This window comes from Tauraco erythrolophus, chromosome 3, assembly GCF_009769465.1.
Source record: "Tauraco erythrolophus isolate bTauEry1 chromosome 3, bTauEry1.pri, whole genome shotgun sequence".
Classification (NCBI taxonomy): domain Eukaryota; kingdom Metazoa; phylum Chordata; class Aves; order Musophagiformes; family Musophagidae; genus Tauraco; species Tauraco erythrolophus.
In genome coordinates, this window is record NC_141467.1 from 37205123 (window position 1) to 37223590 (window position 18468).

The window sequence follows — 18468 nt, forward strand, 5'->3', positions numbered from 1 at the left end:
AATCTCTACAACTTCTGTTCTCAACATGATGAAGTATAACATCACCCATCTTGGCCACCCAGTACTGGAAGGTAGTGACAACATTTTTTCCTTCCTTTTGTTTTGTTACAAGAGACGTAGTTGTTCTTATAATTTATCCAACCAGCATCCAAGATTAGTGTTTTATAATCCTACTGGAAAAATAACTTCTAAGTCAGCTTTGCTTTGATGTCAATCACGAGCAAGAGGAGCACAGCTGCCTGGGGACCTTGATGTCAATTGTATCTCCGTGGTGCCACCTTCCGACAGGCTGAACGCAGCCACGTCAGTGTTCCCGATGGCATCACATGACAGACAGCTCTAAAGGCAAGGTATCACTGCAAGGAAAGAGGATCTTATGCTGTGGCATTGGCCCTATGAGAACACGTCTGCCTGAGACTAGAGAGATGTGGGTGGGACAATCAAAAAGGGAAAATTCAGGAGTGTGATCTGACATATATCTTGGTTTTTGCATTGCATGAGTACAGTTCCTTTCAGTCTACTGGGCACTAAGACTCAAACATTGTGCAAATGCTGGTTGTCAGATTTATGTTGAATGATCAGTAATGAAAGAACTACTGGAAATGTAAATATTTTTAAATATTTTAAAATCTATTTGACAGGCAAAAGCTTGAAAATATCAGTATTTGTGCAACTCTGTCCATATCAGTTCAGGGTTAATTTGCAATACGTGACAGCAGGACTAACAGACATTTTCAGTGGAGGGAGAATTGGTGAAGCTGATACTGAAGGCTTTCCCAATGACTTGCCACAGTTCCCGAGCAGCTCATACAGAGATGAGAGCAAACACAAGACATTCTGTCATCAGCATGAAATGTATGTCTTGCATTCTTGATTTAATTTCTCGGTTGTGATTTTTCTTTCCAATTCCCTCTGGTTCTTATTTAACCTCATATATAAGACAGTAGGAGAATGTAGACCTGGATTGAATGCTACATGCTGACTCAAATCCTTTCAATACTTCAGTCCTATGAAGGGAAATACCAGGAATGCCTGCTGATACAGGAGTAAACTAGGAGAATCTATTGATTTTTTTTTACACATTGAAGTGCTTCTGTATGTACCTGATTAAAGAAGACTCGGAAATAGGTACGTATTCATTAATGGGCTGTGTTGCTTATTGTTGTCTCAAATCTTAAAAGCAGTATCACTGAAGATGTATAAGGAAAATATAACACATCTCAGTTTATCTTAATCTCGAATTGTCTTCAAAGTTTTAGAGTTACTGGAGTAACTTTAGTAAAAGCATTAGAGTATTAGACCTCTAATAGTTCTAAATGTTCTGCTGAGAAGTTTAAAAATAAATTCAAGCAGAACAATCAATGGATATGTCTATAAGATGGTGGAGGGAAAAGAATCTGATGGAGGAGCTACTCTTTTGAGAAACTGTTCCTCTTCATCCCGTGGTTCTCTTAAGTCTTCTGAAATGACGTGAAGACCCCATACAAAACTGAATGAATTAAAGAAAATTCCTGTCATTGTAAGTTTTAAAAGATAATATTTCTTTGACTTTTCTGTTATAAGGATTAGTTGCAAATGGTTTGCTACGAGAGGTTGACACCTGATACTCAAAATGTGAATTGTTTTGTTCAGCCCTGACATTTCAAATAATTGCGTATTGTTGCCTATTCTATGGGCATAATGCTTACAAGGCAGAAGGCTTGAAGAAACCAGGGCGCTTGGACTCTCTGTCCAAGAAAATAGTGCTGCAGGGAGAGTAGCCTAGCAGTAAGCAGCCTTGGCAAATTTTAGAAAATTAAAACTATTCAAAAGGCTTTTTTTTTGTTTGTTTGTATGCCTAGTTTTAAAATGATATTCTCAGTGGAGATATCTGAAACATTGCCTATTTGCATCAACATGAGGCAAAATTTCCGTCATATTATTTAAAAAGAGTTGAATCTGACTGAACAGCAAAGGTATTCCTTGGTACATGACTTGATCAAATGTTTCTTTTTTGTGGCTTTGGCTATGGCTGTACTCTGTCTTCCCCTCTTTAGAGACCCTGTCTTTCCAAAGGGGCAGCTACCATTTTGGGAACATTGCAACACATTTTTATGGAACATATAAACAAGATGTTTTCTATCTTAAGGAACTTATTTTTTGTTTTCTCTAGGTCAGTTGCTACCCTTGGTCAATACCAGATTACTGAAAATACATGATCATGGTGCATGGCAAAATATTACAGAACAGGTCTACTTACACAAGGTTTCCTCACTGGCTTACAGAAAATCTGTATAGAAAGAGAAAATGGCTTATTATGAAGCTATCTAGAGATGATTTCACAGATCCCAAAAATATACTTTCTACGATATGGTGTTGTTTTTTATTCATGGGAGGCTCAGGGTATTTGACCAAAATATTTTTGTAGGCTTCTCTTAAAGAACAAATAAGAAAAATCAACTCAGAAATGTGGATGTATCTGTTCAGAAACTTGCTGAGTTTTCCAGGTCACAGAAGACCATTTCCTGTCAGTACAAGAAGAGAGCTAAACCACTGATTTGTTTATGGGTGAATAAAAATCCTGTGGCTTTAGAGTGCTTTGTGTGTGGGGAGGGGGAGAACAGGGGAAGGCAGGGAGTTGTTGGGCTTTTTTTCCCTGTAAAATAAAATCATGTTATTTATGTGCTTGTTTCACCAGCAAGTGACTTCAATTAATACACTTTCAGGTTTTGGAATAAAATCTTTCTTTAACAAGCCTTACCTGACCAGGATAATAAAGCCTGGATTGAATATAAGTGGGGGTCAGTTCCAAAAGCAAACATATATCTATTCTTTAACCAGGTCTACTCTTCATTTGCTGAGGCCTGAGCTGGCTCTTCTACTTCCCCAAGTAGGGAAAATATCAAATTTTGAGCTCCACATGCAGATTATGGGACAATTGTGACCTTCGGGATTTGTAGAGGGCTGGTAGGAAAGTCATGACTACAACTCTGTGCTTCCTAGTTTTAGGAAGCTTCCTGGTTTTCTGTCTCTTGAAAGAGGAAGAGTAGCAATCAGCTGGCTGTATGGGTACACCTGGAACCATTCCTTTTGCCATTACCTCATATAGCATCCCGATTTAGTTGTGTTTAAGTACTACGTTTTGGAAGGACTAAACCTACTTGACCTTGTGCTCACCAACAGGGAGGGACTGGTGGGCGATGTGAAACTTAAGGACAGCCTTGGCTGCAGTGACCATGACACGGTGGAGTTCAAGATCCATGGGGCAGCAAGGAAACCATTCAGCAAGCTCTGTACCCTAGACTTCAGGAAGGTGGACTTCGGCCTCTTCAAGGACCTGATGGGCAAAGTGCCGTGGGAGGCAGCCCTGGAGGGACGAGGGGCCCAGGAAAGTTGGTCCACATTCAAGGAGCACCTCCTCCAAGCTCAGCAGAGGTGCATCCCGACGAAGAACAAGTCAGGCAAAAAGACCAGGAGGCCTGCGTGGATGAGCAAGGAGCTCCTGGGCCAACTGAAAATGAAGAGGTTAGCCTACAGAGGGTGGAAGCGGAGACAGATAGCCTGGGAGGAATACAGAGAAGCTGTACGAGTGACCAGGGATCAGGTGAGGAAGGCTAAAGCCCTGAAGGAATTGAATTTGGCAAGGGATATAAAAAGCAATAAGAAATGCTTCTATAGGTATGTAGGGGACAAAAGGAAGTCCAAAGAGAATGTAGGCCCCCTCCGGAAGGATACTGGTGCACTGGTTACCCGGGACATAGAGAAGGCTGAGGTACTCAATGAATTTTTTGCCTCAGTCTTCACTGATAAAGCCTCTTGTCTTACCACCCAAGCTGTGGAAAGAACTAGCAGGGACTGTGAGGATGAACCACCGCCCACTGTACTTGAAGAGCAGGTTCGGGAACATCTGAGGAACTTGAAGGTGCACAAGTCCGTGGGACCTGATGAGATCCATCCGCGGGTCCTGAAGGAACTGGCGGATGAAGTTGCCAAGCCACTGGCCATTGTATTTGAGAAGTCGTGGCGGTCTGGTGAGGTCCCCGATGACTGGAAGAGAGGGAACATAACCCCCATTTTTAAAAAGGGGAACAAGGAGGACCCAGGCAACTACAGGCCGGTCAGCCTCACCTCTGTGCCTGGCAAGGTCATGGAGCAGATTCTCCTGGGAACCATGCTAAGGCACATGGAGAGCAAGGAGGTGGTGGGTGACAGCCAACATGGCTTCACCAAAGGCAGATCGTGCCTGACCAACTTGGTGGCCTTTTACGATGGGGTGACAGCATCGGTGGACAAGGGTCGACCAACGGATGTCATCTACCTGGACTTGTGCAAAGCTTTTGACACTGTCCCGCACGACATTCTTCTCTCTAAACTAGAGAGGCATGGGTTTGATGGATGGACCACTCGGTGGATAAGGAATTGGCTCAATGGCCGCACTCAGAGAGTAGTGGTCAACGGCTCGATGTCCAAGTGGAGACCGGTCACGAGTGGCGTCCCTCAGGGGTCCGTGTTGGGCCCGGCCCTCTTCAACATCTTTGTCGGTGACGTGGACAGTGGCATGGAGTGCACCCTCAGCAAGTTCGCTGATGACACCAAGCTGTGTGGTGCCGTCGACACGCTGGAAGGGAGGGATGCCATCCAGAGGGACCTCGACAGGCTGGAGAGGTGGGCCCGTGTCAACCTCATGAAGTTTAACCAGGCCAAGTGCAAGGTCCTACATCTGGGTCGTGGCAATCCCAGGCACAAATACAGACTGGGCGGAGAATGGATCGAGAGCAGCCCTGAGGAGAAGGACTTGGGAGTACTGATGGACGAGAAGCTCAGCATGAGCCGGCAATGTGCTCTTGCGGCCCAGAAGGCCAACCGCGTCCTGGGCTGCATCAAGAGGAGCGTGGCCAGCAGGTCGAGGGAGGTGATTCTCCCCCTCTACTCTGCCCTCGTGAGACCTCACTTGGAGTATTGCGTCCAGTTCTGGAGTCCCCAACATAAGAAGGACATGGACCAGTTGGAGAGGGTCCAGAGGAGGGCCACGAAGATGATAAGAGGGCTGGAGCACCTTTCCTATGAGGACAGGCTGAAAGAGTTGGGGCTGTTCAGCCTGGAGAAGAGGAGGCTCCGGGGTGACCTTATAGCGGTCTTCCAGTACCTCAAGGGGGCCTACAAGAAAGATGGGGAGAGGCTGTTCAGGAGGGCCAGTTGTGATAGGACAAGGGGTAATGGTTTTAAAATAGAGGGAGGTAGATTCAGGTTGGATATTAGGAAAAAATTTTTTACCATGAGAGTTGTAGAACACTGGAACAGGTTGCCCAGAGAGGTGGTGGATGCTCCATCCCTGGAGACTTTCAAGGCCAGGCTGGATGAGGCCCTGAGCAACCTGATCTAGTTGGAGATATCCCTGTTCCTTGCAGGGGGATTGGACTAGATGACCTTTGAAGGTCCCTTCCAGCCCTAACGATTCTATGATTCTATGATAATATGTCCCTATATACACCAAAGTAAAATATACTGGTCTTAAATAGGACATTGGTATAGCAATTGTAATCTGAAACAAGACATCAGCCTGAGTGAGTTCGCAAGGTTTTGTGTGTGGGTTTAAAAGAAAGAAAAGTGCCGGGATCCGGGAACGATTAATGGAAGTTAATCCAGAAATGCTGCCACGCAACATTCCAAATAAGAAGAGAGGACTGATACAGCCTGTGCAGTTTGTATGCAAATTGATCTTGCAGAGGGAGAGAGATTGTTTTTGACAACTTGATTCTAGCAACGCTGCAAGGCACCTAGAACGGTCCTGCTTTCTATTTTCTCCAGTTCCTCATATTCCTTGAGGTGTTGATAATGAAAGACTCCTGGCCAGACTAAATGTAGCTCATGTTGACAGCGACAGCAAATACACATGGTAGCTTTCATATTTCTCTGTGAAATCTTTTGTCATTTTTCATCCTTTTTCCATAGGGCAAGCTGTGAAATAACATATAATTTCTGTCACCTGTGTTGAGATTTCAGCAGTAGAATTACAAAAGATGTGCAGGTCTCTAGAAAAAAACATTCAGAGAATGGTGTTTGAATGATCTTTGGACTCTCTTTAAGCTTCAAAGGAACTGCAACACTTTCTCCCTAACCTCAGTAATTGCTGCTTAAAAAAAAAAAAAAAAAAAAAAAAGCAGATTTTAAAAAGAAATCATGCAATCTAGAAACATACTTTCCATCTGTGTATTGCGGCTGAAATCCAAAACAGGCCAGCTGGTCATAGCACAGCTCACATATTCACAGTATCTGTCCTCTGAATAAGTCATTTCATCATAAACAGTAGAAAGCAAAAAGCTGAGCCTTAACTTCTCTGACTTTTTTCCCTGTATTTGACACTCAAAGGACTGGCAGGTACTAAAAGATTCCTCTCTGATGTTAAATTTGATATTGTCATTGCATTTTATTTGCTGCTCAAATATGTCTTTTTAAAACTGTGTGATCCAGGATGTGGAGTGGAATGTTTGTTGTGGCAAATGCCTCTCTTCATTGGAGCGGTTTGGTCTGGCAGTGTTCCCAGTTTGCTGTAGATTTAGCAAGTAAGTTGTGCACAATCCCTTGATTTTTGTTCTTGCTTTTTGTGGCACTGTCTCTGTATCTTGAGAGCTCCTGGATTTTTAGAGTAGTGTCTTTCAGCATCCACATTTTATATCTAATCAACAGGGACTGATCCCAGCAGACTAGAAATTCCTCCTTAAGTAATGGGAAATCTCTCTGTTCTTCCCCTCCACATTATTGATTTTGCTTTGAGGAGCAGACACTGCGCAGAGGCTGCGACCTTCCCCACTCCTTCTCTGGGCTGGAATGTTTTGAACCAGTGATTGTCACTCTGTGCTGAAACCTTTTAGATAAAAAATAGAGATGATGTGTCAGGTAAGGGAAGAGAGATGAAAGGTAAAACCTGTTGTAATAGCATCCAGGGATCCTGAAGGGGAAAGTTGGTCATCGTAGTCTTTTGAGGTGATCTAAACCAGTTGTGATCAGATACAATGACAAGCTCTGTCTGAAACATAACCATGACGGAAATATGAACGTGACTGAGGAAACTTCTGCAGTTATGAAAGGTACTCAGTCTGTCAGTGTGGGGGCACCAGACCATGTGAAACTGGAAGCGGGTTCTGGCACTGCTTAAGCTCTTCCCATCTTCTTCATCTGTAGTTTCGGGAGCCCTCCCCATCTGTCTTGGTGGCCCTCCATGGAACTTGCTGCACTTTGTCAAAATCTTCCTTGCACTGGGGAGAATCATGTTAAATGTTCCTAAAAACTAGAACAAATGGCAGTTAAACTTCTGGTTTGGTGCTTTACTATTTTATCTGGTTTTACTATTTTATTTGTTTTTACATTCTTGAAGTATGAATCTCAACAAACTGTGTTTAAAGTGCTTTGTCTACTTAATGACCAGACTTTTGAGTAACTCAATGACGGAAAGCATGTGACTATAGTCTATGTCTTCAGCAAATGGATATTAGGTTCAGAGTGGGAACCTATGCAAAAGAACGGCTACTTTCAGAAAAGTAACCAAACCCCTTGCTGCTTGTACAGTGCGGTTTCCATGCACAGTCAGTCGTGCACACCTATATTGTACCTCCCTGGCTAGGTATCTACAAGCACAGCCTTACTCTGGGTGCTCAGAAGAATACTACTATGCTTTGTAATTGCAGCTGTGTATTAATATAATGCCTTCTCTTCATTAACAATTGTATGGCCTTTTCTATACTCTTTAAAGGACACCAACTTGTTCCATTTCCTTTTTTTCCTCCCTTTAATAACAAAATGCCTCCTTTGGTAATTAGTTACAATGGTGCATTTACTTGATACAGATTTACTAGCACTACAGAATCATTTAGATCTCTGGAGATCTCTAGTCCAGCCCTCAACTTGGAGCAGGATCATCTCCAAAGCTACAGCAGGTTGTTTAGGGCCTTGTCCAGTGAGTATTTAAACATCTTCAAAGATCGAGGTTCTACATCCTGTCTGGGCTACAGGATCCAGTGTTTGACCTCTCTCATCATGCAGACTTTTTCCTTAGATCTAGTTGGAATTTCCCTTGTTGCAACTGGTGTCCATTGCCTTTTCCTCTATTACTATGCATCTCCAAACAGAGTCTGTCTTCTCTATAACAACCCATTATTTATTTATGCTGCAGTTGTTTACAGAGCTATATGAATGACTGGTGAAGACAGACAGGCACTCTGAATAGCTGTCAAGTCAAAGTAGTTAAAATCAGAATCTGCTGGGCAGAGGCTTCTGCAGACCAGGAAAGATGTACAGCTGATCTGAGTAGCTGGATGAAGCATTAGTGATCTTAACTGAGAATATAAAAAGAAAGGTGATATAGGTGCCAAAACGCCTCTTTATGGCTCTGCTTGCTCACAAGCAGATTAGAGAAAATTTCCCCTTATGCCAGTCATGTGAGAATTGCCCCAGTTGTGCCACATAATAGTTTTTCCGAAAGGTAGTAGATGGTAGCTTGGAAAAACTTGGTCCTTAAGGAGCCCTGTAGGTCCTTACTGGGAGGCTAAAAGGATTCTTCCTCTTGTGTTTTTTTGGGGTGGGTTTTTCTCAGTGAAAATTATCACAGTTGTTCAATCCTGTGAGCTATGCCTGTCCACTGCATTCATTCTCAATCCATGGTGGACATACTGGAGTGCATCCTGCTCACTCCATCTGCACAGGTAAGCCCTGTGTTAGTTCTGATACAAAAACTAAAGAAGAGTACGAGTCTCTCCTTGCTGGGATTTTGTGATATAAAGTTTCGCACAGGGTTGGTACTGATGTGGCACAATTGATCCCTGAGATAAGATTTGAGGAATGCAAGTAGAATAGAGGTCTCTACACCTTCTCCCAGATCTCCAGACTCTCTCTGTGGCCTGGGTCACATTGTGTGTTCATTCCTCTCTTACCTTCATGGCAAGATATGTGCTACATGCACCTCTTAAGTTAGTACCAGGATGAACAGCTCTTCACTGCTTTTGAAGTCCTGATGAGATCAGGTGGACTATTGAAGCAGAGCTGGCAATCTTTTCATATTTACTTGGACAGTATTATATACAATAGGTTCTGCTTCCTATCCCAGAAATTGTTTGTTCAGATCTGGTTGTGTTTGAGTAGCTCAGGCACAAACAATTGCTGCCATTCAAGCAGGATTAGGTGTGGTTTATATCTTTCCAGATTTGTTTATTTATGTTGTGGTTCCATCCTTAGATATGCCTGATTGTTGAAGTCTGTGCCTGATTCTTTACCTGCTCATATACTTAGCTTTACTCATTTAAGTAATACTGCTGAAGTTTGAGTCTATTAGAGTGAGGTCTGCCTCTGTATTAACTTACTGTAATGAAAATGTAAAATAACCAGAGCAAACCCCTATTCTAACTACGTATATAATCAAATATGCCCTCAAGTAATTGGATCCGTAGGATAGAAAGCAAAACATTTCAAACGGTACTGGTTTGCAATCATTATCCTTTAAGCATATAAATCCACCAGACAGCTTAGAAGTGCAATTTCTGCCACCAGCTATGTTGAAAATGCACTTGCATACTTAGTACTAAACTATGGCATCAAGCAACAAGCTATGCTCTAGGGATAGTGTAGAGCCCCTATCACTCCTGTGCCAGTTCTGGGAGTTGTCATGTCTTAGGGAGGCACAGTGCCTCCAGAGCTGCTCTTGCATCACTATTAATTAGGGCGCAGTTCGCGCTCCTTTCTGCATCTTGTCAGCTTCAGTGGCTGGTGTGCAAGATGAGATAGTCTCGTCCCCTTAGTGTATGCCATGAGAACTGCTACGGTGGGTCAGATCGAAGGTCCAGTCAGCTCAACACGCGTTTTCTGACAGTGGCCTGCAGCAGATGTTTAGAGAAAGAGAAGCAGAACAAGGCAATTACAGAGAGATACTTTCCAGAGCTTTGCTGGGAAACCAGGAATGTGGAGGCTTTCCTGAGCCAGATATCGTCTCTACGCTTTAGCATATGACAGCTGTACAGGCTGCCAGTGAACTTGTTTTAATTTCCCTTTGAATTATTTTTACTCTTCTTGCCACCCCAATATCCGATGGCAATACATCCCATAATGATTCTCTGATGTGTGAAAATGTGATTTCTTCTGCTATCTGTAAACCTACCACCTGCTAACTTCACTGGATATTTTCCTTCCTTGGGTGCCCTCCCATTCTTGCACTATGAGAAAAAAATACTCAACCCCATTGGGCAGCAGCATCCTCAGTTGGAAACAGTCTCTTCCTGTCCACTGCTGCACAAGCGCTACAAGTGGGGAAAAAGGTATTTTGTGCCCAGGTTTTGCACAAATGCATGATAAAGGAAGGGATGCAATCTGGCAGCCATCCTCAAAGATTACCTTGTATTTAGGAGTGGAGGAGGCTCAGCTGCATAGCTACTTGCCACAGAAGACAGCAAGGATTGGGGCAGAGATCCCTTTCTGTACCAGGAACAGCAAACACCTTTTAGGGAAAGCAAAGCGTGTTTCTAACAGACTAGTTCTAAAAAAGATTGTGGAGGCCGTTTTTTTCCCCTTAAAAAATATCCATTCAAGTTAATTGAAACATCTGTGTAAAATTCACTACATTGTTTTTTTTCCAAAAAGAAATGGCAGTTCCCTTCAAAGCTTTTAAATTATACTTAGATTTTTCTTTAGAGGAATGTTTGGTTTCATTTCAAAATTAAGTTTACTGGAGTTTTATTTTAAAGAAAACAAAGAAAATGAAAAATGCAGTCAATGCAAAAAAGCCTGCCTTCCCTTCCATTGCGAGCTGCTTCTGATAAAAAATGCTCCTCATCAAAATAACGAGTCCCCTCCACCTTCTCTAATATGAAGGATTAGACCTGTTAGAAAAGTGCTAGAGATTTTATCTTTAAAATGGTCTTTGGCCGTCTGTGTGTGCTACACAGCCCAGACTTGGTGACTGATAATTATGAACAAAATTACACTTTACTGTATTTGCATACGTTGAATTAGATTCCTGGTAGCTAATTGCAAGAGAACCAGAGAAGGATACCTACAGAACTGCATTTCATTCTTTGCTCCCTTCTATGTTTTATTTGGTCAGAGTTTTCCACAAAGAAATCAGGATTTTTAACCTATAAATGCTAACAGTTGTAAACTGAATGACAAGCAGAATTTAAAATATTAACTTGCACATTTTTTGAATATCTCAGCTACAGAAAATTTCCTATTGGTCCAGTTGACCTCAAAAGCAAAGTAGTTTTCTTTATTACTCTTAGAGGAGACCAAAACGTGAGCTGATACTGAAAGAGTGACTGAACAATCCCTATCTCCCCCCAATATGAAAAAAGATACTAGAAAAACTAATGTCTTCAAAGGCCTTATTTGACATTTCTCCCTGTTATTTTTTTATTTAATTCCAGGACAGGCATAGTGAAGTAAAATAGATGTTAGTACTGCTAGCAGACTAATGGAGACTTTACGGGTGCAGGAAATAGATTCTGAGATTCAATGACTGCATATTCTTGATAATGATCTTGATAGCAATCGATCAGTATTTATTTTAGGAAATGTCTGAAATATATGTAATAGCAATAAACTGCAAAGAAGTGTTCTCCTGTAAGTCAGTGTGGTTGCCAAAAGACTACCGCTACATAAATGAAAATCTGCTAGTTGTTTAGTGTTGCCAAATGTTTAACTGGCCTCTGAAACTTGGCATACACAATGAAAATCAGTTACCAAATGGATAAAACAATAGCAATTATTCAGGGAATATGATCTTGTTCTCTTAAGTTGTGTGCTGAGATGGAGTGCTGTGCTGCCTTTATCTCATGCTGGATGAGCTGGGTGAGCCGTGAAATGCCCATTACAGAAAAGAAACTCTGAGAGGTGTGGAGAGCTGGGCAGCTTGCAACAGCAGATGCAGCTTGGCTCGATGGCTCTAGGCTTGGTGAAGGAGCATACAGCAGAAGGTGTAGCAGCAGTAACAGCACCATACTTTTCACGATGAGACGCCTTTGTATGCTAGTCTACAACTCTCAGCTGAAGGGTAGGGTGTGATTGGGAGAAATTTCTAGGGATACTTGTGTCCATCATGTCACGGTCTTTGAAGGTATCAGTCTTTGACATCTGAAGGATGGTAGATTCTGAACTCAGGTGCTTTGGTTGACTACTTGGAGTTCAATAGGCTAATTTTGGGTCAGAGAGATGAGACTGGGTCTACATGTTGGCTCTTTGGCACCAGCTAATCCCACCTGGCCTTAGATGACCAGAGTGAGATTCCCTTTGGGCTGTCCCAGCATTTTAGCTCATAGTCCATTTAATTTTAAATAAATAAATTGCAATAGCAATGCCTGTTTCTTTCCACTGGCTAAAAGGAGAACCTAGATGACTGGTTCAGGTGTATGCATCTGCAATGTAAAAAGTTAGGTGCAAGTTAGGTGAGAACAGAGATCCATTTACAATCTCTATGGATTGTGACCATTATGAACTTCTGAATACATGCTCACACCATTCTGGCTGTGTGTCAAAGATTTGGCATGACGTTGCTCTAAGGGGAAAAATATTCATGCTTGGTTTCTTTGGTCCAGCTGTGGAAAGCTCAGTGCGCGAACAAAGCCTGGCAGGAGAAAAAGGAAAGTTAGGCTTACAGCAATACTTCCACTTGGCTACATTTGACCTTCAAGGTCACTCTTTCCCTATACCTACATATAATATAGGTATTGCATGTAATACCTATATTATGTTCCTAATAAAATTATTACAACTCCAAGGTCCATTCCACAGAAATGGAACAGAAGCAGACATGATGGCAAGCAACTCCAGTCTCCCTTGTTTGCACAGGTTTTGTTCTCAAAGGTCAGAAAAGAAATGTGAGGCTTGAGGGCCTTGCTACGACTCATTTCCTACGTCACCCACTGTGACCTTTCTATGCAGGATTACCCCATAATGTGCTGAAGAGCCACAGAGTCATGATAGTTTTCTGATAAGTGACCACTGGAGTGACCACTGAATTTGCAATTTCCAGCTTGCTATCCAAATGTGTAGTTAAAATCTATTTATAAAATCCCTTCTTAACTTCAGCGCAGCCTTTTGTATAACCTTCTACAGGATGAAGTAATCTTCTCAAGCTGTTGACACACTTTAAAGAAGAAAAACATACTATTGCTTCCCATGCCAAAAAACGTTCGTTATCATCCTTGAAGTATGAATGAAATCACCTAATCTTCCAATCATTAAGCTGCTCCCTACTTTTCTAATCACCGATTTTAATGCAATTTAAAACAGATACCATGCATCTGATAACACGTTTGCATGGGACACAGAGAACTGTGTTTCAATTGGACCTTGCTGCTGAGGGTACGATGATGTTCGTTAGTACGTAGCAGTGTTCAGCTGAGAGACATTTCATGCTGATCTCAAGCAGCGACTTCCTCAAGAACACTGGAATTCCAAGTGGATGATTTTAAATGCGATTTATCTGCTCACAGTGTATGTACAAAACTATCCCAAAGGTCCTTCCAAACTGCCCTGTAGCTATGCCCCAAAATATATTTCACGCACCATGTGTAATTCAAATACACCCGAAAGGACTCGGAGACCAAGAAGTGAGTTCTGATTGAAATAATTCCTCAGGGGAATGTTTGTTGCTAAGAAGTGGCTGAATACCACAGAGATTAATAATCCCAGTATGAAATATTTTTCCATGCTCTTTCATTCCGCTCATTTATTTAGAACGTATGCCAGGGAGCATTAATGTTTAAAAAAGCCTCCGCCTACATCCATGTACAATGTTCTAATAAGAAGGGCCCAAGCTTACAGGAAGTGTAGTCTTGTGACTCTGTGGTTAGGTACATTTACACCACTAAGCTTCTTCCCTTCTTTCTTCCCCCAGGTGTCCTCTCTACCAAGAGGGCAAGCTTTTTCCCAAATCCCCTTAACAGAAGTAAGATGGACCTTACAACACGTTAGCTTTTATTCTTGACTTCATAGTCTGGGAAGAGGGAGAAGGAGTTTTCTGTGGTATAATTTACCTGGATTATTTTACACAGCTGCATTAGGATGAGATGAGTCCACCCTATAAATGTCTTTCTAGCTTTAAAGTTTAGGTGACTGGCACCGGTATGGATGTATGAAGCTAGGAAGGGTGAATCCTGATGTGTTGTTGAGATGGTTCGTGACTGCTCGTTTCGGGGAGTGGGAGACTGCATGTCTACTGTGTTCCTGTGGTTTTTCTCTACTAATGCAAAGTGATAGTACTTGGATACACGGACAGTATCTTGTGTTCTGGGTGTCTCAGCTGACACTGGTAGTGAAAGACACTGTGTTTCAAGAGCTGGTCTTACTTAGAGACCAGTTCGGTGTCCCTCTTCCAGCACCCCCTGCCCCTTCCTGGGCTCAGTGAAAGGCAAACAGGACTGCAGTTCTGCTTGCGCGTTGAGAAAGAGAAAACACGTCGTAGACTGTACCAATCCTGTAACAAAATAAAGCGAACTTTTCCGGCTCATTGCCATCTCTATTGCTCCTTTGAGTATACATAACTACAGCAAAAGCAACTGTATAATTTGACCCTTCTTGAAAATGAAAGGAAGGAAAAACTGCTATGTGGTTTCACTGAAACATGAAGATTACAAATAAAACGAGACACTTTGTACAACTGTGCAGAGAAAGAAGCTCTTAAAATTACAATGATGATCCCTGAGTCAGATCCAGTACTTGGGAGATTGTTTTAATTAGGACTGACATATATTTGTTTCTAGATGTTTCAGCAAGTAGGGAAGAAGGGAGATCTTGGCAGAAAGTGTATGTATCAGGAGGCACCTGATGCTATTGAGCCTGAAGCAAACCTCCCCCAAACTCTTCAGGATGTCATTGAAACACACAGATGTAATTATTTGAAGTTCCTTAAGGAATTGATGTCTCAGTAATTAGACAACTCATTACATCAAGAAATAAGGAAATAAGATTGACAGAGATAAAAATGAACACACTGATAATTTAGCAATATGTGAACAAACAGCATTGTAAGGACTGGCTGTCTGAAAAGAGAAGCACCTAGGAGAGAATCAGCAGACCCAGGCTCACTTTCGTCAGCCCATCTCCAAGTTACAGATACAATAAAGAAAAAGAGGTTAAAATAGGAAACACTGTCACTGTCTAGCCTAGCCTTTTGCTCAGCAGCTTGTTCCCCAGGCCTCCATCCTCTCCAGCCTCTTGTCAGACATTGTTCAATGGTATCTCATCCCAAATGAAGAGTGACATGTGTGAGACACCTAGAACCAGCTTTGTCATGTCCTTCTAGCCAAGTCAGCAGTCTTTCCTATTGTCGTGGTTTAGCCCGAGGAGGTAACTAAGCAACACTCGGCCACCTGCTCTGGCATGGGGTCCTCATGGGCTGCAGGTGGGTCTCTGCTCCACCATTAATCTCCATGGTGTGCAGGGGACTACCTGTCATCTCACCATGGGCTGCAGGGGAATCCCAGCCCCAGCACATCTCCTTCTGCTCCATCTTCACTGACCTGGTGTTTGTGTGGCCATTTCTCTCAGATCTCAGTCCTCTCTCTGCTGCAGCTGTGCCGGACCCAACCAGCCTGACGACCCTCAGCAGTCCCGGCAGGATGAGCTCTGCCCAGCGGGCACCCCGGGAGCGGGGCTCTTCCGAGCTCTCCAAGCCGCGCCACCGTGGCCATCTTCAGTTGAGTGGCAGTGTCTCAGCATGGAGAGAGACACTCCACCCCCACCTCCCCACTCTCTTCTCTTCACTGCACATCCCACATAGTGTGGGTGCCTTTGTCCCGTTCTTAAATATGGCATTCACAGAGGCACTGACTGGCTCAGCCCTGGCCAGAGGCAGGTCCAATCAGGCCAGGGCAGGTCTGACTTGGAGCCAGGGAAGCTTCCAGCAGCTCCTTACAGGGGCTATCCCTGCAGCCCCTCCCTGGCTACCAAAACCCCACCACGCAAACCCAGCACACCTGTGATTTCAGGTAACTTTGAACCAGGGGTTCAAGTCTCTTACACTGACACTTTGCCTCAAATGAACATGCCCATCAAATGTGCTTATCGCGCTGTGGACCTGACTCCCCAACTCTTCTGTTACTTTTTTGAGCTCTGTGTATGTTGCTTGCTGGAACTTCTAATGCACCGTTTCAGACTTTCCATCCAAAAATCGCTCTGGTTAATATTCTATTATTCTTTCTAACATCTGCTATAAGTCAATTATTAAGCAAACATTTTCCTCAGGGAAACCTTGGTGGTAATAACATAAGAAGTGGAGAGGTATTGTTTACATGTCAGTAAATATTTTGAGAGTTATGGTGAAACTAAACTTTAAGACACAGCATTCTAATTATAGCAGGAAACTTTAACCATGTACACAGTGCTTAACTATTGTCTTTACAGATGACGTGGTGCTGAACAAAAGTTTTGAACAACAAAAATAAACCACCAGCACGTGTTACCTCTTTGCGGTTTCTCTGCCTATTAAGAGAAGAAACTGTCTGAGTAAAATAATTTCGATGTTCCTCTCAGGACTATGTCTTTGCCTGCTTTCTTGAGCCTTCTACTAACTGTGAAATTTATTTGAATTATCTTCAGATTGACTTTTATAATCCAATCCTCAGCTACCTTTCAAGTTTCCTATTGCATGGCAATACTTTTCATCTCTGCACTTTCTGATCATAGATCTTCACTTTTTCTATCCTTTGCCTGTGAAGAGTTGTCGCCACTTTTGCTTAGGACTCTTGGGTCACTCTTCAGCTCTGCAGGGACAGAAGATGCTAACAGAGCCTGGATAGTTCAGAGGCTTAGGGTGCAGAAAGGTCTTATGACTAGTCATTAACCTGGAGCCAAATTTACTCGGTCAAAAGTGACCAGAAGTAATTCCTGAAATCTTCTTGGCAGCCATATATAAACAGAAGCTAAAGCTAGCAAAGTTGCCTTTGGTTATGGTTTGTGGGGGGGTTGTTTGGTGGTGGTTTGGTTTTGTGATTTTTTCTTTCTTAATAGAGCATGTCCTGTGAAAGATTTCTTGGACATTTTTCAACAAACCACTTTGCCCCCAAGCACCTTAACTGGAGGGAGCGGTGAGAATCTGTCATACTGATGTTCTTCCTACTTCTGTCTTTTGCTTTTCCCCACACGAGTCAGGTTCCAGTTTTTGGCAGTAAAAATGCAAAAATAAAAAACCAGCTCTAAGTACAGAGATGGATACCTGTTTGGGAAATAAGAATAATCTCAAAGGACAGTAGTGACTGTCTGTCCTGAGTGGCAGCTGAACATGACTCATCTCAAGGTGGGATGAGGTGCTGCCCTATTCTTCCGTCCACCTTCCCAGTGTTGCACCACTACTCCTCTGCCTGACAGGGGTGGCACTGGCAGGGACACATCCCAGAGGTGTCAGAGGCAGCAAACGCTCCATTATCCCCAGGTTCTGAACACTATCTCTTTGGAAAAAGAAACGCTGATGACCAGCTGGGTGAAGACCCGTTGCCATTCAGCAGCTGTGGTTTCTGAGTGGAATTTCGGGCTGAACGGGCCCCCGTGCTTGGACCTGAGCTCTCCCTCCGAGGTGCGTTGGGGAGGGAACATGAGGGAGTTTGCACAGCTGCTGCTGCTCCTGCAAAGGCCTGACTCAGGAGCCAGAAAACTGGTCAATTAGAGGCTTGTCATTGACTCCAATAGGCTGCAAATGAGCTCCGGAGTGAATAAAGAGTTTCAGTTCCTGGAGCTGCTCATCTGGCACCTTTCACCAGAAAGGGGCCAATTTTACAGTTTTAAGTAAATAAAGTTTAAAGTAAACAAAGCTGTTTTTCACCAAAACTCTGGATTCTTCATATGTGAAGAAGTGGAAGCTGCTGTTGCCTCAGAGGAAAACTGACAGCTAAAAACAGCAAAAGAGGCTTGTGAAGGAAGAAAGCCGTTTGACACCTTGCAACTCCCCTAAATCAGGCAAGGCAGCCTCCTGCAGAAATACCTGTGCTAACTCCAAAGCTGAGACGCGTTAGAGTCCTGTCAGCATGGCATTTGCTTACAGCCCGTGCCTAATGTAGTTATGCTGCTTCTAGGACACAAGCTAGTATCTGTACAGTACCGTACTGTGCTGGCATGATCAGCTGTTGCTCCGTGATGCCCTACGGATACTTAACATCATGTCTTAGTGCATGCTAGCACACATACCTGTCCCAATTTGATGCCACACTTTAAAATTTAAATTGTGTAAAATCCATAGACAGGCATGAGATTGACTGGAGAATTTAGCAAATAGACATTTGAGCAGCTAAACTGATAAGGTTTTTTTCCTTTTTTTTTTTTTGTACTGAAGTGAAACGGTCCACTAATTTCACTTAATCAGCCTAAATTTACCCTTTGGGTTACAGTTGCACCAAATATACAGCCTAGTTTGAAGAGCCACGTTGCTGCACTTGTACTGTGCGGAGTAGAAAGACTGATATCTGGATTTCTTTGGGACATTTCTCACATTCCCGTTGTGATTCTGTCATAAGAAAG